General features: G+C 40.5%; 1 protein-coding gene across 2 annotated transcripts in view; it reads right to left on the reverse strand.

The window, feature by feature from the left end:
• The window catches only part of LOC111611033, a 47,360-nt gene that overhangs the window by 9,884 nt on the left and 9,940 nt on the right, over window positions 1-27,536 (reverse strand). The window lies entirely within an intron of this gene.

Consider the following 27,536-nt stretch of genomic DNA (forward strand, 5'->3'; position numbering starts at 1 on the left):
GAGGTTTTATTATTGAACATTTCTGGTGATCCAGTTTAAAGAATAAACATATTTTGAATTAGTAATAACTAATTAACACATTCCCCAGGAAATAAAGCTGGTTCTCAATATTCACCATTAATACTGAACTATGACATCACTATGACATCACTGAATCATTTTAATGCTTCAGTTTTTATCTTAAGTAATTTTAGTTTCATATTTTAATCTCAGTAGTTTTAATTGTGTGTTAGCTTAATGAGTTGGTTGAATAAAATGTTTAAATTTAGTTTCCTTTATTAATAAACTTGTATATTTAAATATGTTTCTGTTTATTCCACATGTAGATCCTGAAGATAAACCAGAACTGAGTTTATCCCTTCAGTTAGAAAACTTTGGTTTTAGAAATAACAGACTGAACTCTTTGGCAGTAAAATATAATTTTCTCTACAAGGAATGAAGTCATTTCTGATCTAAATTACTAGTTAATAATTTTTCATAAGTAATTATAATAATTTTCATACCCAAAGTTAAACCAGCTGAAGGTTTAATATTTTTTACATTCAAAGTGATTCACATCATAAAAACACAAAGTCATAAAATCACCACACAGGAAACCAGAAACTTTACATTTTACCATCGTTACAAGTCAAAATATTGGTCAATATTTCATTAGAAAAATTCAGATTATGGTTCCTAATCAGCTTGGTGGCTTTTTAGTTTACATTTAAAGAAACTCAGAGTTTTGGCTCCAGAGTTCATTTCTGGTTCCCCTTAAGCTAAACAATTCATTTTATTAATAAACTATTATAATTATTAATAATTACAACCATTTATGAAGATTCAGATTTATAACATATTTGGTTTGGATAATCCTAATCCCTCCAGTCTGCTTGGTAAAGTTACAGGCTCCCCTGATCTGATCAGTGAACATTTTAAAGCTGCAGGTTTTGATTAACTTGGTTAAATGAATCCAACATGTTAACTTGCTAGCAAGAAACGTCCTGGTCTCCTGGGGAAACTGGTAGTCAGTGGTTCTGGATTCATTCTGCAGTGGGAACAGGGATGGAGTCGCCTTGACCTCTATGAATGTCCGGCCCAAAGGTTACATTTTGCCTCATGGTAATAATGTCACTGGGTTCTTTCACTGTCATCAGCTCTGGAAAAGCTGCAACAAACGTCTTTAGAAAATGATAAAAATATATAAACTGCAGTCCAGAATAAGGTGTTCTGGGCGCGAAGGTAAACCGTGACCCAGGTCCTGAACGCGGCCGGCAGAGGTTCCAGCTCCAGCCTGATGGACCTTCGCCGCATGTCTTCCTCTTCTCTCATCACCAACTTCCTGTCTGACAACTTCCTGTCTGACAAATAAAGGCCAGTAGAGCCAAGAAACCTTTAACTAAATAAGATGGTTTTCATAGAAAAGTGCAGATATTTCTCTAACGGTCAAATCGTTTTATTAGTGAAATAAATATCGTCTCTTTTGTCCGTCGCCGTCTTGCTGTTCTGATGCTGAAAACGCTGCGGCTGCTTTTCTACCTTCATTTAATAACATGAAGCTGCAGAAAAAGCCAAGAGATTAAACCTCAATTAATTCACTTTACAAGTTTACAACTAAGATAAACTTTAATTAAACAATTAATTGATTAAACAATTAATCAAATTGTTTAATTTGATTAAACAATAGTTTTAAAAACTAAACAAGAACTATTTAAATTTAAAAGGCAAAGTTTAATGATGAAACAAATGATTGATCTGAAACAAACTGCTTTACAAATAACGACAAAAAAAAAAGTAGGTAAATAAAACTGCAACAGTAATGAACAGCAGTGCAGGAGTAAACTTAAATAATTTTTATTGTTTTCCACAGCAGATGGTGAGAAAAGCAAACGATTTCAATAAAGTTTATTTTCAGGATAAAAACAAGTCGATTTCCTATAAATTATTGTTTTAGTCCAGATTCACTAACGTCACTAACTCAGATTACAGGGTTTGTTTTTCTTGCTCTGCTAAACAGTATGAATTGATTAAAGCGTCATAAAAACTTCTGAAACTAACAACTGATGAGGTTATTAGTTTTGGGCTCAGGGTTAAAGCAAAACACAGATGGAGGTTTTAGTCCCTGATGCAGATCACATTTAGTACTAAGAATAAATATATTTTACAGACCAGAACAGTAAGGAACTTATTTATGTTTTTAATTAGATTTGATCGATTTACTTCTTCAATATAATTTTTCATGTCCGCGTTAATATCATGAGGCTGTTCAGTGACTATGACACTTTCAATCTGACTCATTAGGATTAGATTAATAGCCAGCTCTATTCTTTGTAATTTATTAATCTATAAATCATAAACAGGTCTATATGAAGATATAATATTTCTGTCCCATATTTGTGTGGCATTAAAAGGATCTGAAACTTTTGTTTTTCCACTAAAGCTCTGGTTTACACATTAGCACCATGTGGGTGAAATTTTATGAATGATACTCTGATGTCCCATTCTCCTGAAGGCAGCACAGAGCCGCAGCACCAGAAACTGAAGACAAGTTATGATTGATATGGTTACAGTTCATGTTTTAATGTTGTAGAGCTCTGTCTTTGGGAAATGGTTTAAAGTTTAAACTGGTATTGTACATCTTTAATTTGGTTATTTTGTGAAAGATTTAACAACTAACATCAGAAAATGGCTCAGAACAAGAATATTTCTCCTCTCTGGCTGTTAGGCTGATTTTAACTTGAATGTTCATTCATTGTATTTTTCATAAACGCCTGTAAATTAATTTCTATTCACATTGCTTTTTCTCTGGGAAATTATTTTTGATGATAAATACAGAAACAACCAAAAAAATCAAATCAACAATAACAACGATAGTAATATTAGTAAAATAATATTCAGTGCTGTCAAGAAAACCTGAGATCATCCCACTTCATGCTGGAGATTTAAGTTTAACAGTAATAATAAATAAAGTTATCTTTAAAATTAATCACACAAGTGACATCTAGACACAACAGTAAATTAAAATTTCAATAAAATCAATCTGGTTGTTTTTGTCTCCTGCAAACTTTGCTTTAATTCTACTTATTTTTCTATCTAATCATCAGAAATCATAGTCAGATAAAGAGATGAAACAGGAAAAGCAGGTTTCCTGGAAAAAGAGGAAGTAAGTTTCCAGCCTGCAGATTTATAAAAATAAATGAGACTATTCCTTATTTTAAAGCATGAAAGTTTTAAAGAAGGAAATCTAAACATTTTGAGTAATTTGATAAGATTCAAAGTAAAATACTTATATTAATATTGATTTGCTTATAATAATTTACACTTACATTTGTGGGAACATTTACAAGAAAAACAAGTAACTGTAACTTTGGTATCAAATAATTAGAATCATGGATTATTATTGGTTTCTTTTCTTCTTTTTCCAAGATGGCGGCGCACGCAGTTGCAGTGGCTCATTGCTCTCTCGGTCGGTGTATATACATATACAGTCGGGACGATCTCCTGACAATCGGTTCCCGCTACGAACGAGATGTTACAGCTGATCTTCAACGCTTGTTCAATATTCCGGGGGACATAGCGAGGAGCCCCGGCGCGCCGTGGATTACCATCCCAGCAGGGAGGAAGCGACGGCGGCGTAGAGAGAGAAGGCAGAAGCGGGGCTGCAGGGCCGGCCTGCTAGCTAGGCTACGGAGGCAACCACACAAACCACCGCTCCCCAGCCTGTTTCTCTCCAACGCCAGATCCCTTGCAAACAAGATGGATGAACTGAGACTACAGGCTGCATCTCACAGCGCAGTGAAGGACAGCTGTATTCTTCTGATCACGGAGACCTGGCTGCATCCAGACGTAGCGGACTCTGCCATCGAGCTAGCAGGCTACACAGTACAGCGCCACGACAGAACGAAGGACTCCGGTAAGAGCAGAGGAGGAGGCTCTGTGTACCTGAACAACACCTGGTTACTAACACAGCGACTGTCATCAGCCATTGCTCCCCAGACCTGGAGTATGTGACTGTTAGATGCAGACCAATATACCTCCCCAGAGAGTTCACCGTAGTCATGGTAACCACTGTTTACATCCCACCGGATGCTAATGCTAAAACAGCTATTGGACTTTTGCATGGCAGCATTAGCCATCTGCAGAGCATCTATCCAGATGCTGTGCACATCATAGCGGGGGACTTCAGCCATGCAGACTTGAAGACGGCGCTCCCCAAGTTCCACCAGCATGTAAAGTTTGCTACAAGAGAGGCTAACACTCTGGACAAAGTCTACTCCAACATCAAGCTAGGCTACAGGGCTAGACCACTTCCTCACCTGGGTCAGTCGGATCACCTGTCCCTGCATTTAATTCCTGCTTATGCCCCCCTCAGGAAAACTGCTCCAACCATCACCAAAACCATCAAATCCTGGCCCCAGGATGCGACACAGCAGCTGCAGGACTGTTTCGACAAACTGGGATGTTTTTGAACATCAGGACCTGAAGGTTTTTACAGACAGTGTACTGTGCTATATCAAGAACTGTATTGACACTGTAGCGGTGGATAAACGCATCCGGGTCTTCCCAAACCAGAAGCCCTGGATGACTCAGGAAGTCCAGCGACTGCTAAAGACCAGGAATACCACCTTCAGGTCTGGAGACAGGACCGTCTACAGTACAGCCCGAGCTAACCTGAAGAGCGGCATCAGAATGGCTAAGTCTGACTACAGGAGGAGGATAGAGGGCTACCTTGACAGCAACAACAGCAGGCAGGTGTGGCAGGGAATCCAGCATCTCACCAACTACAGGACCAACCTCGCAGCTGTGGAAGGCGACGCCACGCTGGCAGAGGAGCTGAACCTCTTCTTTGCCCGCTTTGAGATGAAGCCAACAGAGGCAGCCACACTACACCAAGCAACCCACAACACCACACCCCTCGTTGTAGAGGAGCACGAGGTGAGGCGCACACTGTGGGCTGTCAACCCAAGGAAGGCTGCTGGACCTGATGGCGTCCCTGGACATGTCCTGAAAGACTGAGCCGATCAGCTGGCTGGAGTCTCCACCAGGATCTTCAACCAGTCCCTAGCCCTGTCTACATTCCCATCCTGCCTGAAATCTTCCACCATAGTCCCCATCCCCAAGAAACCTCACATCTCCTGCCTCAACGACTACCGGCCAGTGGCACTAACCCCTGTGGTGACGAAGTGTTTTGAAAAACTGGTCCGGGGTCACATCACAGCACTTCTCCCTCCTGGCTTTGACCCCCACCAGTTCGCCTACAGAGCCAACAGATCCACAGAGGACGCTGTGATCACGGCCCTCCATGCTGCTCTGTCACATCTGGAGCAGCAGGGGAGCTCTGTGCGGATGCTCTTTGTAGACTACAGCTCTGCTTTTAATACCATCCTCCCTCACAGACTGGTGGACAAACTGGGGGACCTGGGCCTCCCTCACTCCACCTGCATGTGGATTCTGAGCTTCCTGACCAACCGACAGCAGAGAGTTAGGGTGGGAAAACATACATCCACTGCCCTCAGCCTTAGTACTGGCTCTCCACAGGGCTGTGTGCTGAGCCCCCTGCTCTATTGTCTGTACACATACGACTGCACCTCTGCCCACCACAGCAACACCATCATCAAGTTTGCTGATGACACCACAGTGGTGGGGCTCATCTCAGGAGGCGACGAGTCCGCCTACAGGGGGGAGGTGGAGCGGCTGTTGCAGTGGTGCAGGGAGAACAATCTGCTCCTCAACAACTCAAAGACAAAAGAACTCATAATAGATTACAGGAGGAATAAAACGGACATTACACCACTAACCATTGGGGGAAAATGTGTGGAGAGGGTAGCTGATTTCCGTTTCCTGGGGGTCCACATTGAGCAGGGCCTCACATGGAACATGAACACCTTGGAGCTGATAAAAAAGGCCCAGCAAAGAGTGAACTTCCTGAGGGTTCTCAGGAGGAATAGCATCAAGGAGAAGCTGCTGGTGTCCTTCTACAAGTGCTCCATAGAGAGCATACTGACCTACTGTATCTGCGTCTGGTATAACAGCAGCACTACGGCTCAAAGGAAAGCTCTCCAAAGGGTTGTGAATACAGCCCAAAAAATCATTGGCTGCCCTCTCCCCTCACTGGAGGACCTGCACAGCGACCGCTGTCTAAGAAAAGCACAACACATCACAAAGGACACTTCTCACCCCGGACCTTATCTATCTATCTTATCTTATCTCTTATCTTCAGAAAAACATCTGTAATAACTCACATTAGGATTATAATAAGAATAATTAATAAGTTATGGTTATAAAATTATAAATGAATGCTAAATCAGAGAAGCTAAAGAAAATAAATGTGATTTTGACATTGAACTTGAAATGGTGTAAAAAGGTGTAACTGCAATTAAACATCACTGATATGTTGGAGGTAGATGGTAGGTGAAAGGTGAAAGGTTAAGGGAAAAAGGGGAACTAACAGGAGAGCAGAGATGATCAACGCTTTATTTAGAAACAGATTGTTGAGCAACGTAAACGTTTCAGAGAAAAGGTCGTGCAGGTGTAACGGTACCGTAGCGACAGCACCGCTGTTGACAGATATACTCCTGAAGAACAGGAGAAAGACGAGGAAACGGCTTGTTCAGTTCAAGTGTCATGCAGCAATGAGGGAAAATACAAGCAGGACACTAAAACCGCCACCCGCCCCCTGCTGGCGTGGAGTAAATATTACAAAGCACATAAAAAAATAAAGGAAAAGTCTTCTCCAAAATAAAGTACAGAACTTGTATTAACAATTTCAAGTCATAAATACAAATGTCACACTTTTGTGGTCGCCACACAGGCAACAAATGTAGGAGGTTGATCAACCCTGAGACATCAGCACAGACATCAGGACATAATGTCTGTAAGACAGTGATGGATATGAGATCATCTATCTAAGCAAACAGCCAATGAAACAAGACCAGCATCAGTGCTAGCCAATGCTAACACACCAAAAGGTGGATAAACCCTATAAAAGGTGGGAGCAAAAGAGGAACCTTTGGTTGGATCCTCCAGGCAGCTTCGAGCCAAGAGATGGACAAAGAACTCTGCAGCTGAAGAAGAGCCGGGGCCACGGAGCCGGAGACTGTCCTGCTCATGGGGACCAACCGGTCAGGCCCACAACCTGTGGCTTCACATCGCACTTCTCTCATCAGCTGGGTTCAGACCCCAAAGACAAAGACAAAGAAGAAGAACTGGTGCCTTCCTTCCTGCCAGCACCAAGTCCTGTGTGACCTCACCATCCATGTGGAGAAGAAGCTCATCAGACCTACAGAGATCCCTGCCTTCGCTGATCAACATCTTCCTCCTGCTGCAACACCTTCTTCATCATCAGGCCAGGTCTGGGGTTCGAAACGCCAAACTCCGTCCGTCTCTCTCTAAGGTTCCCTTTTTTAGTTCTCAGTGTCAGCAGTAGGGAAAGATAGACTAGATGATTGATTTCACTTATTTGATTATTTCTGCTACTGAATTAAGCTGTACTGAGCCTTGAAAAAATGCCTTACTAATAAAATATTTAGCATAAAGAAAATCTAAAAGATGTTGTGGACATTCAGTTAATGAGTCACCTTAAAGTTCTTTGATGGTTGTAAAATAGCTGTGATGTTTGATTCTGGAGAGGAAAAAGTTTAAAATGTTTTTAGGTTGCTGGTAGCCCAAATTTAAAACGTCATCCTTGGGACTCGCCCGAGTCACTAAAACCTACCTGGTTCAGTAACAAATACAAGTTGTAAAATAGAGAACGAGCGACCGTTAACAGGTGTGCTCTGTGAAACTAGTTGGCTGTAGGCTGCTCAGTCTGGCTGATTCACAGGGGGAAGAAGGGTGGGACACCTGGATGTAGGCCGTCAGAAAACCAGGCGAATCGTTTCTCGAAACCAGATTAAACAGAGTTTCAGTTCTGGATAAATCCCAGCAGATTTAGGAAACTCAATTAACCCGTTAAAAGGAGAGCTGGTGGCACCTCTCACCTCAGAAGAGGAAGTACGAGAGTGAGAGAGTAGAGAGAGAAGTGGGGGTGGGGGGTGTGCAACAACAGTGCAAAGTAGCCTACAGATTTTTACTTAATCATGACAGATTGATCTCCAGCCCTGTCCTCATCATCACCCACACCTGTGTTAATGGAGCAATCACTGAAACGATGTTAGCTGGTCCTTTTAAGGCAGGGCTGCAATGAAGTTGAAATGTGTTTTGGGGATAAAGTTCATTTTCTAGGCAAATATTGACTTTGCAATTAATTGCTGTTACGCTGATCACTCTTTATAACATTCTGGAGTATATGCAAATTGCCGTTATGAAAACTGAAGCAGTAGACTTTGTAAATATTAACATTTCAATCATTCTCAAAACATTTGGCCATGATTAGATACAGGACAAAAATGGCCTGCAGCACCACACAAATCCACCGGAGGGCACCACAACACCACAAATGAACAGTCGGGTAAATGCAACAAACATACAAATGACAAAAACCATCAGAACACATGAAATGAACGGTAGTTCCCTCATTTACTAATACAATAACAATATGTATCTGGCAAAGAATACTATATAACCTGAGCGATTATAAGTAAACTCCTGCATTGTCGGCAGCCAGAGAAACAGGAGGACGCCATCACCTCCTGGGCCAACAACCGACACAAACACAAATATAGAACATGAAACTGCACACTTGCATCATAAAAACGCACACAGGTTTCATACACGAAAGATCACAGAAGGATTGATGGTGGATGTCTGCAGATGCTACTTCCATGCCACTGAGCCACACAGAAGCACTGAAAAACAACCTGCTCAGCTATGTACAATAAGAACTACAAAAGAACAGATGCATCTTGGGTAATGCAGTGCCAAACAAACAGACGGACTTTTAACAAAATAAATAAATATTTTCTCTCTATCTGCCTGAACTTTCACATGTTCGCTATAGTTCAACTTGGTCTGCCAGTCACACACGTTTCTTTCTGAACCTGTTTGTGGGTCATGGAAAATGTAATTGAAGGTCATGGAAAAGTCATGGAATGTGTTTTCTAAATACCAGTAGCAACCCTGATACTTTATCTTTCTGGGTCACTGGTCTCCGTTCAAATGGGTTTTTATTCATTTTGTGGTTCATCACAGTTAAAATCCCTCCAGCTTTTATAAACCCACCAGTTTTGGTTGTCAGAAGAGCTGAAATGTCCTTGAAGAAACTAAGATCATCTTCATTAGGTGCATAAATGTTTAAGAGAGATATTCTCTCCCCTCAATTGGGTCAAACGTTTTCTGTAGATCTATGAAAACCCCACAGATAATTTCTGTAACCAACCAGACCCATAACCAACCAGAAATAAGCAAATGCAAAACAAACCTAACAAAACTCAACCATAAGATACAAACCAAACCAAAGGGGGTTCTGAAGAGGGAGAGGTGAAAAAAAACTCCTCTCTGCTGCAGCATGGCAGCTTTTAAAGCAGCAGAGCACCAATCAGGGAAAAACATAACACCTGCAGAAGGCCTGCCTCCAGAACCTTACAAGGGAAAAGGGCAGAGACCCACTGCAGCCGTAACACCTCCCCCCTTTAAACAAAGGATCCCAACTAGGACCTCTGTAGCCATTTTTCCTGTTAGTCTGGTCCATCAATGGCACGAGACAATGCATCGGCCAGCACATTTTCAGTGCCTCGAATGTGCCGAATTTCAAGGTTGTAAGGTTGCAGAAATAAGGCCCATCGCATCAACCGCTGATTTGGACTCTGTCAGGAGTGCAAAAAGGTCAAAGGGTTATGATCTGAATACACTACAACAGGAAACGCACCCCCGCCCACATACACGTCAAAGTGCTGCAGTGCCCAAATAAGAGCCAAGACCTCTTTCTCAATGGTTGAATAATTAAGTTGATGTTGATTGAACGTCTTAGAAAAGACACAGACTGGATGATCAATACCTTCCTCATCAGTCTGTAACAAGATGGCTCCTGCACCCACTTGACTTGCGTCAACCTGTACTTGGAACGGCCGATCTAATCTAGGAGCAGACAAAACAGGTGAAGTGCTCAAGAGGAACTTGACGTTTTCAAAAGCCTTCTGACAGGCTGAGGACCACCTAAACTGGATTTTAGCCTTTAATAGGTCAGTTAATGGAGCCACTACAGTAGAACAATTCTTACAGAAGTTTCTATAGTAACCCACCATACCCAAAAACCTCATCAACTCCTTTTTTCAGGTAGGAGGAGGGAAGCTATCGATGGCTTGTACTTTAGCTCTTACTGGTTTTACTTGTCCTTGCCCAACAACTTTTCCCAAATAAGTCACTGTAGCTCTTGCAAACTCACATTTTGCTAAGTTCACAGTTAAACAAGCATCCTGAAGACGCTGAAACAATTTCCGGATACGTTGCATGTGTTCAGCCCATGTGTCACTGAAGACCACTACATCATCTAAGTAGACAGCACAACCTTCCAACCCAGCCACTACTTGATTCATCAACCGCTGGAAAGTGGCAGGTGCATTCCTAAGACCAAAACTCATTACAGTGTAAGAGTATAATCCAGATGGCACAATAAAGGAAGACACCTCTTGGGCTCGAGCAGACAAGGGTACTTGATAGTAATCTTTGAGCAAGTCAAATTTACTCACATACTTTGCTGTTCCAACACGATCAACGCAATCTTCCATCCGAGGAAGTGGGTAGGAATCAGGCTTTGTAATGCTGTTCAATTTTCTGTAATCAGTACAGAACCTATAAGTACTGTCAGTTTTATTAACCAACAAACATGGTGTTCGTTACTCTAGCAATAGTCAGCCCCGCCCACTCCTGACAACTCCTCTGAGCTGACTACTGACCAGTTCTCTGTCTAACAGGTCCGGAATATCTCTAAGACCTGGGTCTTACCCTACAGGAGATCTATGAGAGATAATCTGTTTAAACTGGTGGCGAGAGAGGCTCATCTAGCTCTAACTACCTTCGATCCAGAAGTTACGACCCTCTACAGTTAAGGAACAGTCAACTGAGTAGCCCTCACAGCTGCGTAGTCCCAATAACCACTCCTGTTAACGGTAGCCCCCTCTCTTAAATAACCTGCACTTGGAAACGGCTAGATTAGATTTAGTGACTTAGATTCAAGTCCCAGGGTCGTTATTTTTACTCTCACTAAAGGAAAGTCCGAAGCCACCACATTACTGGAATCATGTACACTGATTTTACTTTAATTGGAGAAACTAAAATAATCAATGACTCAATTAATTTCAATGTCCACCAACCTCTATAAAATTTTATAAAGATATTTTTATTAAGCAAGCTTTAGCAGGGGTAAGTGACATGCGGATTAATTATTAAAGATTATAATACTAAATCAAAATAATAAAATCAACATAACCCAAACATTTTATCCTAACCTCCTTCCCTGACCTATGTCACTAATAAACTGAGAGAGGCTTTTGGGGAGCAGTTCGACTCATACCCAGATGGCAGTTGATCATGGCAACAGAAGTCTTTAATTCCTTGGTTCAGAATCTTTGTCTTTGTGTGGGAAAATCCTTTTTAGAATAGAAGCAAAGCAGAATTGGTCCTTGTCCTTTGAACATCCAATTCTTCATCCCTCCCGGGATCTTTGTCTTTTCTCCAAGTCTGTTGCGGTTGGTTTGAGATCGTTGGGTTGAGGCAGAGTCGGCGGTAGAATCAGGAGCCAGGGCTGGGGGCTGATGGATCTTGTCCCTTCTCGGCGGCGCGAAGTCTCAACTTCCCCGTGGCTCCAGGGTGTGGTCCTCTGCTGATGTTTCCTCTGCGTCCTCTTGTTGAGTCGCCTTGGCGCCAGGGACTAAGAACGCTCTCTTCCTCTTTCTGCCGTCTTTTATACTATCTCAGCCCATGGTTGTGTATGGGGGAGACGGTGTACGTGACTTCTCGCATGTTCGATGAGTCGGTGGAAAGTCCCAACCTTTCCCAACCATCAGCCCTTGCATGACTCACAGCGCTAACCTCATGTAAACTTCCCCTTTTCTGCAGGGCCATCTGTTTGTACTTCCTTGCAAATCCCTTGAGTCTCTGCTCTGCTCAGCTCGCCCATTACGACACAGCCTGAGAATAGGGCCTCACCCATCATTTTAATTCCATCTGCTTAAATCATTACATTTCCGTTTCTGTTAATTCATTCTAAATTAGTTTAACACAATCATTATATCCAATCATCATATCCTTTACATTCATCATAACTTTGAGTCAACACATTTAAATCAACACATCCCTATAATCCATTATTACTTATCAATTATGGCTGTAAATCTCATACATAATTATCAACCATAATCATGTTTTTATCAGCCTTACAGATTAAAATACAAAAATATATGTCAGAAAATCATTCAGTGTTTAAATGTGAACATATATAGTCATTTATAATTATACTTAAATCAACTCATAGATTACTTATTTCCCTCAGGCCTTTATGCTCTGTTTTCTGCGTGTACCTGGAGAGATCTCACAACCCTATGCCAGTTTTCACGACAATGGTGAGGCCCAACTGGAACAAGATGGTTTAGCAAGGCTGTTGTCCAGCAAATACTGAATTTCTGACTCCAAAAATTTACTCTTCTCCAGAGGAACAAGATAAAAATGCTGACGGATGGGCTGCGCACCTTCCACATCAATGTCATGCTCAATTAAGTTAGTACAAGTTGGAATGTCACTGAACAAGGCATGAAAATCCAAAATGGATCCAAAACTGCTCACTTCTTTCTGCAGACAAATGACTCAATAATGTTTGCAAGTTAGACAACATCTCAGAGTTCTTAAGTCTTGGCTGGAACACAGCATCATCTGGAGTTTGCACATCCTCATCTAATCCAGCTGTGCAACTCAAGTTTACTTTCACAGAAGAAGCAACTGCCTTCACATCTTTTTCCTCCAGAGTACGACCAAAATAAGGCTTCAGCAAGTTTACATGGCAAAGCTGGGTTGGTCGTTTACGGTCTGGGGTAGAAACCATGTAGTCTTGTGCCGACACCTGTCTCAACACAGAATATGGACCGTTTAACTTTGCCTGAAACGGAGAACCCTGAATGGGAAGTAAGACAAGCACCTCATCTCCTGGGTGAAACACTCTACTTTCAGCCTTCTGGTCAAACCATCGTTTCATTTTTCTCTGAGCCTTTTTAAGATTTTCAGAAGCTATTTTTCCAGCTAATAAAAGTCTGTGACGAAAACCATTAACGTAGTCAAACAAGTTTGATGGTGGATCAAAACTCTCCAAGTTTGTTTTTAGAATAGCAAGAGGACCACGCAGATGATGTCCAAACACTAGTTCATTGGGACTGAACCCTGTGCTTTCTTGAACAACTTCACGAGCTGCCAGAAGAAGCCAAGGCAGACCTTCTTCCCAGTCTCTACTCAACTCTGTGCAGTATGCTCGCAGCAATGCCTTCAGGGTTTGGTGAAAACGCTCTAGCGCCCCCTGGCTTTGAGCATGATAAGCACTGCTTTGTTGATGGACTACACCAAGTTGTTTCAAAATCTCAGCAAACATGCATGGATTGAAATAGGTACCTCTGTCTGTCTGGATAGTCTTTGGAATTCCAAACACTGAAATGAAATTAGACAAAGCTTTGACCACCGACTTTGTCGTAATGGTTTTCAGAGCATATGCTGCAGGATAACAAGTGCTTTTACACATAACTGTCAGCAAATACACAGATCCTGACTTTGAAGGACTCAGAGGGCCAACACAGTCTATGATCAAGTGTTCAAAAGGTTTACCAGCAGCAGGTATGGGAAAAAGTGGAGCTGGTTTCAAGTTCTGATTAGGTTTTCCAGTTAACTGGCAAGTGTGACAAGTTTTCACAAAATAAGCGACATCTTTTTTCAGGCGTGGCCAATAAAAATGACGTAAAACTCAATTATAAGTTTTATTGACTCCTAAATGACCAGACAATTCTCCACGAGCAGTTTTCAAAACAAGGTTTCTGAACTTGACTGGGACAACAGCTTGATAAACTGGACCAACAATATCCCTGTCACTATAAGGCAACCATTTACATACTAACAGATCTTCTTGTAGAAAATATCCACATGACACTTTTGTGTCCTGCTCAGCTGCCTGGACTTGGTCAAACAGAGCAGCTAAGGTTGTGTCTTCCTGCTGGGCTGCAATCAACTCACTAAGTGACAAAGGAACAGAGGAAGGAATAGAGGACAGTTCAAGCCCCTGGGCCAGCCCAGTAGTTATGGTGAAAAAGAAGGATGGCTCTTACAGGTTTTGTAGGGATTTTCATAAACTGATCTCTGTCACCATTACTGATGCTCACCCTTTACCGAGAGTTGGTGACAGTCTAGACACGCTTTCTGGTTCTCAGTACTTTTCTACCATGGACATGTCTAGCGGATACTGGCAAGTACAAATGGATCCAGCAGACAGACAAAAGACTGCGTTTACGACAGGTGACGGCTTGTACCAATTTAAGGTCATGCCAATGGGGCTAAAGAACTCGCCTCCAGCCTTCCAAAGGCTCATGGAGCTTGTTCTGAGAGGACTTCACTGGACAACCTGTGTCATTTATTTGGATGACATCATTTGCATGGGGAAACCTTTGAAGATCACCTAGGCAATCTCACAGACATTCTCACTCGTTTTCGACAAGCAGGTTTAAAATTAAACCCCAAAAAATGTGACTTTTGCAAACCTGCTGTAAAGTACATGGGGCACATTGTGTCTCGGGAGGGACTGACGTTGGACCCAGTAAACACTGAACGCATCAGAAACTGGCCTGTTCCACACTCACCGACGGAGGTACGTGCCTTCTTGGGACTGTGTTCATATTACAGACGATTTGTACATAAATATGTGCAATAAAGCCTATGCAGAGGCTTTATTGCTCAGCCTCTGCATAGGAAGCCTATGCAGAGGCTTTATTGCTCAGCCTCTGCATAGGCTTACCCAAAAACAAGTGGTGTTTGAATGGACAGATGACTGTTCTGCCGCTTTTCAAGCACTTAAGGATGCACTGACTTCACCTCCAATAATGGCATTTCCCAACTTTGATCAACCCTTCATTTTGAGTACAGACGCATCTAATTTTGCAGTTGGTGCCGTACTGTCTCAGACACAACAGGGGCAAGAAAGGGTTGTATCTTTTGCAAGTCATGTACTTTCAAAAACACAGAGAAAGTGGTCTACATATGACAAAGAACTGTATGCTATCGTGTGGTCAATGAGACACTTTAAACATTATCTGAGTTGCAATCCTTTTACAATCATCACTGATCATCGACTTTTGCTCAGCTTAAGGAAGATGGATGTCACGAACGACCCTACCGGACGCAGGGGTCATTGGGCATTGGAGTTGGACCCATATCAATGGACAATCATCCACAGAGATGGCAAGAAACATACAAATGCTGATGCCATGTCACGGATACCATTGGAGCAGGACTCATCTGAGGTGACAGTTTCTGCACTGCCTGATGGTCACTCTTCTATTGATACAGAAAAATCTGTGTCACTGGCTGAGTTGCCATGCTCCAGCCCTGAACATTCAGAGATGACCAATGTTGTACCACAAGTGTGTTGTATGAACAATGATGGGACACAGGTAAAAATGGGGTTTGCCACATTACAACAGACATTATCCAATCATAACATGGACATTGTATCTGCACAACTCTCTGATCCTGTTTTCTTTGAAGTGTATACCTGGGCAAAAAACAAGAAACGTCCCTACCTCAGACAGGTAGAAGGTAGAGTTCAGAGAAAACTTTGGTGGCAGTTTCCTAAGTTATTACTATGTAATGATTTGCTTTGTCGCAAAGGTCAGCGTGCACCAGGGAAACCAGAGGGTTATCAAGTGTTAATTCCATCTGCACTTTTTACAGAAACAATGCATTTTCTTCATGGTAATCCTTGTTCTGGTCATTACAGTGCTGAGCGTACATTTAATAAAGCATTGACAGTGTGTTATTGGCCAGGAATGAGATCTGACATTGAAAACTTCTGTAATCTGTGTAAGACATGTGAAGCTTTTAGAAAAGCTGTGCCAAAGCACAGAGCGCCTTTGCAATCTATTCAGACTGACAGACCATTTCAGTTAGTGTGTACTGACATTACTGAACTTCCGGTTACCACTCTTGGTAATAGATATGTGCTTGTGGTACAGGATCATTTTACTAAATATGTAAACGCATATGCCATGTCTGACCAAAAGGCTACCACAGTGGCACAGTCACTCTGTGAACGATATATTCCTGAACATGGTGTTCCTGAGGAACTCTTGTCAGATCAGGGACGACAATATGAGTCTGAAATTATTCACACCATTTCTCAGAGACTGCAGATGACAAAGAAAAGAACCTCCCCATATCACCCAAGAGGGAATGGTATGGTTGAACGGTTTAATCGGACTTTGAAAGAGCAGTTGGCTCGACTCATTCAGGACTATGGAGGCGAATGGGACCACTACCTCCCTGCTGTGGTACTTTCTTTCAACTCTACTCCTCACTCGAGCACAGGGTACTCACCGTATTTCCTTGCTCATGGTAGAGAACCCCGACTACCTGCTAATGTCCATGTTTCATCACCAAAGGTTTCTGATTGCCCACAGAACTATGGTTCAGAACTGGCTACACGGATGGACGCTGCTTTTGAGACTGTTCTTCTCCATCGCGAAGAACAAAGACAAAAACGAGAGTACTATTACAACAAAGACACAAGGTTTAGGCCTTATGCTTGTGGTGATCTGGTATGGATAGATGACCCCACCACACAACGACAAAAGCTTTCCCCAAACTGGACTGGACCATATAAGGTTGTATCTGTGGATGAAAAGGGGCTCCTTTACAAGCTGGTGGATGTGAAATATCCTCAGGCTGTGACCAAAGTCATTCACTATGATCGTCTAAAACCTTACTGTAGCTCCACTGACGCATCTCCAATAAATGTCACTCAATCTGTATTTCCACCAAACAGGGACACACTGCCGATATATACTGCTTTGTCGGGTTCATTGCCCTGGTCCTTTGGCCAAGCAGCTACACCTCAGGCAGCAGAAAATGCTAGGTCGTTGCCATCTTCACCAAGGATTCCAACTGGACTCGTCTCCCATCGGCTCGCACAACCACCCCCCAGCTTGCCACCCACTGTGGGTGCAGTTATTACCAGGTGTGGGCATACCGTTCGGAAGCCACAACGACTACTGTTATGAAAAAAACTTTGTCTATAGAGTTTTTCATGTTAGAGGTTGTAAAACTGGTTCATTTAATAGCAAACGAAAAAAAACAAAAAACATGTTGACAGTTGTTCTTTATGGGGCATTACTATGAGTTTGTGTCCTTTGTTTGCAACCCCCAGGTGATAAGAGCTACCGAGACAGTCTGGACAGATTGTGTTTTGATGATTTATTTTTTTTAATGTATAACAACTTCATTTGAAATGAGGACATTTCATTTAAAGAGGGGGAAGTATGTAAGATTATTTATTTTTTCCTTTTGAATTAATGTGATTATATACAAGATCAGTTACTACAGTTGATCCATAGTTAAGGAATTGTGCTGTGCCTTTAAGAGGAGCCGTTTCTTTCTTCTTCGTGGGTTTTTTGTTGAGGTGTGCCCAGGACGGGTTCTGTTCTGTTCTGTTAAAATGGAGGTTCAATAAAAGTCTGGACAGCTACGCTATTCCCTCTCAGTGTTCTGCTCTTTCTCCACCCACGACCTCTTATTCTACGATAACACCGATTCAATTCACATCGTAGTGTTACACTATCACGGAAAATAATGATTATTCCATTCTCATTTCCACTTTTGAACACTTTTCTTTCGGATTATTCAAATTCCTTTCCATGGGATATTTGAGTTAGTTTACATGGATTAATTTTTTACTTATACTGTAGGTGAAAAATGTAGGATTTGCTCCCAAGTTTTGTCTTACTGTAACTGGAGCACTTCCATAATGCTGAGGCATCAACGTGCCAGGTGTTACATCAAAATATGTGACCCATCATTTTCTGTGACCGCAGAGGGCGATAGAATAGAATAGAAGTACTTTATTCATCCCAGCAGGGAAATTACTTCGCAGTTACAGCATAGAGACAAGACACAATAACAACTACCACTGAGTAGTAGTTGTAGATAAAATAAAAAAATAAAATATAAAATGCTGTTAATATAAAAAGCAACTTAGAGCAGTCCTTGCAAAGATTCAAAAAATGCAGATATGTATATGTAAATATATGTACAGCAAGTGTACATATATTGTACACTTGCTGTACAATATACAGCAAGTGTATATTGCTGTATATTGCAGCAATATACACTTTTTTATTGTAAAAAAAGTGTGCACAAAATTTTGTGCACAAAATTTTGTGCACAATTTTGCAAAATTGGACTGATTAGTGTAGAACAGTGATTTAACTTTTATTGTACAGTGAGATGGCATGTGGCAGGAAGGATTCCCTGTATCTGTCCCTACGACAGCGGAGCTGGAGCAGCCTATGTGAGAAGGTGCTCCGTTGTCTGTCCACTATGTGGTGGAGAGGGTGCTGTTTATTGTCCATAATAGACAGAACCTTCTTCAGTGTCCTCCTCTCCACCACAGTTTCCAGGGACTCCAGCCTTAGTCCCAGTACAGAGCCAGCTTTCCTGATGATTTTGTCTAGTCTATTAGAGTCGCTGGCTCTGATGCTGCTTCCCCAACACACAGCAGCAAAGAAGATGGCACCGGCAACAACACTGTGATAAAAGGTCTCCAACATCTTGCTGCACACATTGAAGGATCTCAGCTTCCTTAAAAAATAGAGTCTGCTCATCCCCTTCCTGCACACAGCGTCAGTGTTAGATGCCCAGTCCAGTCTGTTGCCGATTACAACTCCCAGGTATTTGTAATCTTTGTTCAATCTTTGAACAAAGAAAAATTTTCCAATAGTTCTAAAGTTGGAGAAGCTAAAAAAGAACCCACAGTATCCATTTTCAACAAAAATAATCCAACAAACTAACATCCAAAACAAAACTAGTCAGAAAATACAAAAATTTTTTAACCAACAACCATCAGGAAGTGCATGATTGGTACAAACAAATGACAAATCTCCATTTACCTACAACTAACTAAATGACCAAAATCCTGACTAACCTTAGCCTAGTCTTCAGGCCTTCCTCCAAGAGCCAAGGCACTTGAAGCACCAAGATACCGCCGGTAGCAAATCCCTCCAGGCCAAAACTTCTCAGGCAGCAAACCACGGCGGTGCCCTTAGCCCAGAGTCCAGCCCAAAAATAACAAACTAAAATAATCAACAGGGTTGTCTAAAATGGAGTTGCCAAAACAACAAACACCAGACAGCACTTACCTATTACAAAACAAAGAGACTTCTCTCCCCCCTTTCCCTCCGACCAAAGTGCAAAAATCCTCATGGACCTCCAACAGATATATGGAACATCAAAAATGTCCAAAATCTAGTAAGGTTTCAAACACCTTAAACTAGCCCAAAAGCCTACAAATAACCTGCAACACAGGAAAACCAAAATCAGGGGCATGTAACTGCAACCTGAACACAACAATGAGGCCAATTAAGCATAATTAGTCCACATAAATTGGACGAGCCCCCACAATGTTACGTCCACCAGGCTCGTTTGGTGGGGTAACATTAAAGGAGACCACACAAGGATTTTCTGATTAAATGAAAATTGAATTTATTAAATTATACTAAAGAAATAAAACCTGAAAAGGGAATTACCTGAAATGAGAAACCAAAATACATTAATGCAAAACCCATAACCAACCAGAAATAAGCAAATGCAAAACAAACCTAACAAAACTCAACCATAGGATACAAACCAAACCAAATGGGGTTCTGAGGAGGGAGAGGGGAAAAGCCTCCCCTCTGCTGCAGCATGGCAGCTTTTAAAGCAGCAGAGCACCAATCAGGGAAAAACATAACACCTGCAGAAGGCCTGCCTCCAGAACCCTACAAGGAAAAAGGGCAGAGACCCACTGCAGCCGTAACAAGTACTATCCAATCATTTATAATGTGACTTTTTACATGCCTTTATAATTTTAGTACCGTATTTTCCGCACTATAAGGCGCACCTAAAAACCTTCAATTTTCTCAAAATCCGACAGTGCGCCTTATAATCCGATGCGCCTTATATGGACCAATATTGAGCCACAACAGGTCTCGTAACTACGGTAAGCAGCTGCTGACTTCATTTTCCCCGTAGAAGAAGAAGCGCGCGGTGCAGGCTGGGTTTTGTGTAAAGAGCCCAAAATGGCTCCTATTAAGAGACACGCTTACGACGCAGTTTAAGCTCAAGGCGATCAGTGATGCAGTAAAACATGGGAACAGAGCAGCAGCAGAGAATTTAACATGAACCAATCAATGGTTATAGTGGAAGTGGATATATATTGTGATTTGATTTACCGTAACAGTATCAGACTGTTTTTTACGTGTTTATTGAATCGAGGAAAAGTTCCCCTCCACTATATGTTACACCTTGCTGTTGTTAAAAGATAAACTGTGTCACAAAATACCACATCACTGACTTTACCTCAGGGAAAATAATAAAACAGATGTTTATTCATTTTGGGAATGAACGGAGTTTTCAGAACGCTGGTTTGTAATTATTAATAAAGTTTGACTGACCTATCTGACTATTTTGTTGACATTCCCTTTAGCACAGCGCCATCTAGTGGATGCATAACGTAACCCCCGCCTCTACCGTAGAGTCTATTCTATGAGCCTTATATATGAAAACAGTTTTAAAATAGGCCATTCATTGAAGGTGAGCCTTATAATGTGGTGCACCTTATAGTGCATAAAATACGGTAAACTTATTGTTATATTTCTTATTTTTGTTTTCTGATTCAGAAGTTCTATGTTTTATAAATTCCCTAAAAAGTTTGTTTTTCTTTTTACATGCATTTTGTTTCATTTTGTAATCCGCTGCTCATTTTTATGCTTTTCATCTTATTTTCCTTAACTGGACAGTTTTTATAATTTAATTACACCGTGTTCCAAATTATTATGCAAAATGGATTAAAGTGTCATAAAGATTAAATGTTTTGTTGGGCTATTAAATGTATAGATGGTATTGTGGGTCTTTGAATCACTATAATTAATTTCAGAGAGCTGGTTGATCAGTTTGTCTGCTGAGATCAATTAAAAGAAATCTACTTAAGAAGGATGTTCCACATTATTAAGCAGGCCACAGGTTTCAATCAATATGGGAAACAGAAAGAATCTCTGCTGAGGGAAATCATCAGATAGTGTAGTGCCGTATGACAAGATATGAAAACATTAGATATTTAATGAAAACTGAAGCGTTATCGTACTGTGAAGAGATTTGTGGCTGATTCAGAACAAAGATGGTTTTACAGATAAAGGCATAATGAGGAAAGTTTCTGTTAGAAACCACAGAGCAGCTGTTAAAATGTCCTTAAAGCAGCAAACAGTTATTTGAAGCTGCTGGAGCCTCTGGAGCCTCAAGGTGGAGGATCCTCCAGAGGCTTGAGGTGCAGGAACCTACTATTGGGCCCCTAACCAGAACTCACAAGCAGAACCGGTCCCAGTGGGCCCAGCCGGACATGAAGATTCATTTTCAAACAGACTTGTTCACTGATGACTGCTGTGCAACCCTGGATGGTCCAGATGGACGCAGTAGTGGATTGGTGGTGGATGGAAACCACGTCCCAACAGGCTGTGACGTCAGCAAGGAGGTGGTGGAGTCATGCTGTGGGCCAAAATCATGGGGAGAGAGAGAGAGAGAGCTGGTCGGCCCCTTCAGAGTCCATGAAGGTGTGAAAATGACCTCAGCAAAGTATTTGGACTTTCTAACTGATCATTTTCTGTCATGATTCTAAAAGAAGAGCCAAACCTTCAGTAGCAAAATTATCTTCATCATGACAATCCACCATCTGATGCTGCAAGGAATACCACTGTGTCATTGGCTGCTATGGGCATAAAGGGGAGAAACTCATGGTGTGGTCACCATCCTCCTCTGACCTCTGACCTCAACCCTACTGAGAACCTTTGGAGTTTCCTCCAGCAGAAGATCTGAATCCAGTTCATATCAACCAGCAGCTCTGGAAGGTTTTCTGACATCCTGCAGAGAAATTCAGCAGAAACTTTCTACAAACTCACAAGTTCAATGGATCCAGAATTGTGATGTGATATCAGAGAAGGTCCAAAGTTAACATGGAACTGGGTCTGTTAAGATGTTTTGATTGAAATAGCTTTTGATTTTAGTACATGTGAACACTTAATGCTGCACATTCACAGAATGACCATTTGCAGTTCTTTATAATCCATAAAATGTTTAGAAAATCTGCTGTGCATAATAATTTGGAACATTTTGCATTTTGAGTTTTTTATTTTTTAAAACAATCCTGTTCTACTTCTCTTCACATGGCTCGGGGAGGCGGAGAGGAGTGGCGGCCCTCATATCCAAGGCTGTAAATTATGAGCACATTTCAGAATATAACGACAAGGAAGGCAGATTTGTTATGGTTACAGGTAAATTAGAAGGAGTTGTGATAACTCTCCTTAACGTGTATATTCCTCCTGGAAGTGACTGGTCCTTTTATAAACAAATAGTCGATATAATGACAACAAAAAGTCAGGGGATTTTAATATGCGGCGGAGACTTTAATGTCCGATTAAATCCGAAAATCGACTCTTCAAATGGGAAACCCGACGCAAAAAACATAAGCAGAAGATTAAATACCTGGATGAGTGAGGTGGGGGTCGTGGACTGTTAGAAAAATTATCCTCCTGTTTATTTACTCATGAGTTTATTTTACAAGTTATGTTTTCATATTATTCTTTTTCATATTATTCTTTTTATATTATTACTCTCATATTATTCTTCTTTTTATATTTACTTAACTTCTCTTTCTTTTGTAGTATATTATTAACTTTTCTTAGGATAGTTGCTTGGAAGCTAAAAACGTTAAACATTCATGTGTTATTAGTTCCATATGTAATTGATTAGTTGTGGTCAGTTACATGCCCTTGTAAGGGCATGTCCATAGGCGGTTCCAGAATGTAAAGACGGTTGGTCAATTCTCTGTGTGAAGAAGCCCAACCTCCTTTTTCTATACAATAAAGAGAAATGCAAAGAAAGATCTAGCAGAATTGATTTCAGACAGTGTTTGACAGCGATACGTCGCGTCTGCTCTCAATTCTCCTGTTCTGCAGAAAAGAAAATAAAACTAATCTCTGTCTCTGGCTGATTCTTTACAGGTTAGGATAAAATAAACCTATCATGGACGTTTGGAGAGAAAGAAACCCAAAGAGTCGAGATTACTCACATTACTCACATGCTCATTACGTCTACTCCCACATAGATTACTTCTTTATGTTCAAGGGATATCTTTTTAGGGTAGACAGCTGTGAAATGGGACCTAACACTCTTTCAGATCATGGTCCCATTTACATCTCAATCCGTCTGAATAATAAGAGGAGGTCCACTCTGTGGAGACTGAACTCTAACATTTTGAACAAATTGGACAATAGAGATAAACTAAAACGTGAAATTAATTTATACTTAGAAAATAACAATAATGAGGAAGTGACTCCTCCTATAATCTGGGACGCCTTAAAAGCAGTGATTAGGGGTAAAATTATATCCATAACCTCATATGAGAAGAGAATCAGAGAAGAAAAACTCCAGGAATTAGAAGAGGATTTGAAACGATTACAGAGAGAACATGCAAAATCTCCCAAAGACGACAACACCAAACATAAGATTATAAAACTAAAGAAAGAAATAGAAGAAATAAACATTCAGGAAATCCAAAAAAAGCTTATTTTTATAAAACAGCAATACTATGAGGTAGGTGGGAAATCCCTGAAACTTTTATCATATAGGTTAAGAAAACAACAAGCCTGCAGAACTATACATAAAATAAGAAACAACGTAACAAAGGCAATAGAAACTAATCCAGAGAAAATCAAAAACTGCTTTCAAAAATACTATAAAACATTATATTCCCAGTCACAGACAAGCAGCAACAACCAGATCGATGCCTTTCTGGAAAATATCAATCTTCCAACGATCACTGATGAACAAAATAAAAAATTAATATCCAAAATTACAAAAGAGGAAATTCAATCAGCAATCAAGAGAACTAAACAGGGAAAGTCTCCAGGGACAGATGGATTCACTACAGAATGGTACAAAATTATGCAAGACCAACTAATCCCAACATTAGAGAAAACTTTCAACTGGGTTTTAGAAAATAAAAATATTCGCCCTCATGGAGAGAAGCAGTGATTTCAGTCATACTGAAGGAAGGGAAAGACAAACTGGAATGTTATCGTCCTGTAAATCTTCTAAACAATGATTATAAACTCTTCACCTCCATACTGTCTAAAAGAATAGAAGTCTTATTACCAGCTTTAATACATAAAGACCAGACTGGCTTTGTCAGCCAAAGACAGACCCAAGACAACATTAGGAAAACACATTATGAGAGAAGTCACTCAGCAAAAACTAGAGGCACTGATATTAAGTCTAGATGCAGAGAAAGCATTTGATTCGGTGGGGTGGTCGTTTTTATATAAAGTGCTTTCAAAATTTGGATTTCATACACAGATAATCGACACATTTAAATCATTATATACTAAACCAACAGCTAGAATTAAAATTAATGGAGATTTGACCGATTCATTCACTTTGGAGAGAGGAACAAGACAGGGGTGTTGTGCGTCGCCGCTTCTCTTTGCCTTGTTTATTGAGCCCATGAGTCAACTGATCAGGCAGAGGTCAGAGGTCACAATGACATCTGGGGAGCAAAAACTATCCTTGTTCGCTGATGATTTATTGATAAGTATAACACAGACAATCCCAAAACTGATGAAGTTGCTCGAAGAGTTTAGTTTAATCTCTGGTTATAAAATTATTATAAATAAAACTCAAGTATTAACATTTAACTACAATCCGCCGTCTTCAATAAAGACTGTGTACAACTGGAATTGGGAGGCCGAGTCTATCAAATATTTGGGTGTTTCACTACCGAGGGACTTCTCAAAACTGTTTGATATAAATTATGGCCCACTAAATTTGAAAATAAAATCAGATTTACATAGATGGAATGTTATTCCCTTTTTAAGTTTGAGCTCCCGGATAGAATCCATCAGGATGATTATCCTTCCACAATTATTGTACTTATTTAATGTCTACCAGTCAGAATCCCAGCTAAACAGTTCTCAGAGTGGGATAGATTAATAGCGAGGTATCTGTGGCAGGGTAAAAAATTAAGCTTAGAACTCTGCAACTAAAAAAGAAAAGGGTGGAACGGGCCTTAATACGACCATGCAGCCCAGCTGAGACCTTTAGTCTGCCTCTGTTCACCATCATATACTGCAGCTTGGAAGGAATAGAAGGAACGACGATAAAAAGGAATCCCAATAACAGCCCTACTTAGTGATTATAGATTATAAAAACAGCAGATCCCAGAAGACTCCATAACAGGTAGCTTTCTCAAGTCCTGGCAGGAATTGGCTAAAATTTGCAGAATAAGAGATGCATCTAAACGTATGAGGTGGTGAGCCTATGATTCGGATTTTACACCAAATAGGATTGATAATAGATTCAAGTTATGGACCTCAAAAGGCTTAACTACCTATTATTCATTTGTCAACAAAGGGATATTTCAGAGTTTTGAAACCTTACAGAAGGATCATGGACTGGAAAAAGATGATTTTTTTTAGGTTCCTGCAGGTGAGACATTGTTTTAATAGAAATTTTAAAGAGGTGTTGAGGAAAAATGATTCAAGTTTCATGGAGGTATTTCTAACACTAATTAAACCCAGATCAGACAGCAGAATTATCTCTAAGTTATACAATGCCATACAGCTATCTAAACATGAGAATACAGAATACATAAAGAGGAAATGGGAAAAGGAAATGAAGGTAATAATCTCACAAGAACGCTGGGAAGAAATATGTCGACTGCAATGGGTCTCAGCCGGATCAAACACATGGCGGGAGTTTTGTTGGAAAAACATCGCACGATTTTTTGTTCCACCCATTCAGAGACGATATCAAAACAACGGGGACGCCTGCTGGAGACTCTGCGGGTCTAAAGGAGCCAATCACTTCCATGTTTGTTGGGACTGCCAAGTAATAAAACCATATTGGGAAAAGTTCCACAAACATATTGAAAATATATTCAATGTAAAAATTTCATTCAAATGTGAAACGTTGTACTTGGGCAAATTACAGTTGGACACATGGACCAACCAAGACTAAAAACGTCTGGCTATACTGGCAGCCAGTAAGAAAGCCATCACAAGGAAATGGCTAAAACCAGACCCACCCACCATCGATGAATGGATTGAAATTGTTTATCAGATTTATGTTATGGAAAAGATTTATTTCTCTCGCCAAGTTGAAAAGGGAAAGTTTTATAAGATCAGGACCAAATGGACTGAGTATGACTTCATTTGATTGTTCTTGTGAATTATGTGCCCTGCCCTTGTATGTTATTGTGTTTTTTTTATTGCTCGAGATGGTGCAATCCCCATTATTGTTCAATTCTGTTCATTTTTGTTATTGTTCACAACACAAATTAGTAATAGTCCATAAAAGAAAATACCAGAAAGGCAGTATGGACAAAATCACTTGGACTCTCAGGTTGTATACTTATGTACGATCTTAAATGGGTAAAGCTGTAATTAACGAATGTGATGGAAATCTGTCTTTCTAAATAAAAAAATTACAACAAAAAAACCCAATCCTGTTCTCATGGGGAGCTTTGATCAGTAAAATCTGATTTATACTGTAATAGTTCAGGACTTAAAAATTATACTGCATAATAATTTGGAAAATGATTTATTCTTATAAATTCTTCATATGTTGAAGTCACATCACTTATTCTATAAATTAATCTCCAATCATTAAATCATCAAATCGGCTTTTAATGCCTCAGTGAATCTTCTGACCGAACCGTCTGTACAGTATTGATCGTCAGTATTGATCGTCTGTATTGATCTGATGTTTTGATCAGTTTTTTGCAGTCAGACTGTGAACTCTGGTAAATGATCAGTTATGTCATTTATTAATATTCCACTAGTTAAACTATTTTCAAGATCATTTGTAAAAATATTATCAGTTAATGTTCACAGTGCGATGCAATGCGACTGGTGATCTTAGACTGTAATGGTGTTAATAAATTATTCTGTTTATTTGGGTTTAGAAGATCAAAGTTGAAAACCGCACAGATAAAAACAACTTATTGATTAACTTTAATAATTTTTCTTCCATCCAGTTATTGAATATTTCTATATTTGATCCAGGTTCAGCTCATAAAGACATTCTTCTTTTTTTCCATTAATTTTTCTATAATCACACATTCAACAAGGTTTTCCATGACAGCTGACTTTGTTTCTGTCATCTTATAATTAATGTTCTTGTTCACTAAAAGAGCAAAACCACCTCAATTTACATATTTAACCAGTTGGTGAAGTAATGAGATTAAAGGTTTGTCTGGTGGGATTAGATCTAGTTCCTGTCTGGTGGGATTAGATCTGGTTCCTGTCTGGTGGGATTAGATCTGGTTCCCGTCTGGTGGGATTAGATCTGGTTCCTGTCTG

Source organism: Xiphophorus maculatus, chromosome 14 (genome assembly GCF_002775205.1).
Source record: "Xiphophorus maculatus strain JP 163 A chromosome 14, X_maculatus-5.0-male, whole genome shotgun sequence".
NCBI classification, from domain to species: Eukaryota; Metazoa; Chordata; class Actinopteri; order Cyprinodontiformes; family Poeciliidae; genus Xiphophorus; species Xiphophorus maculatus.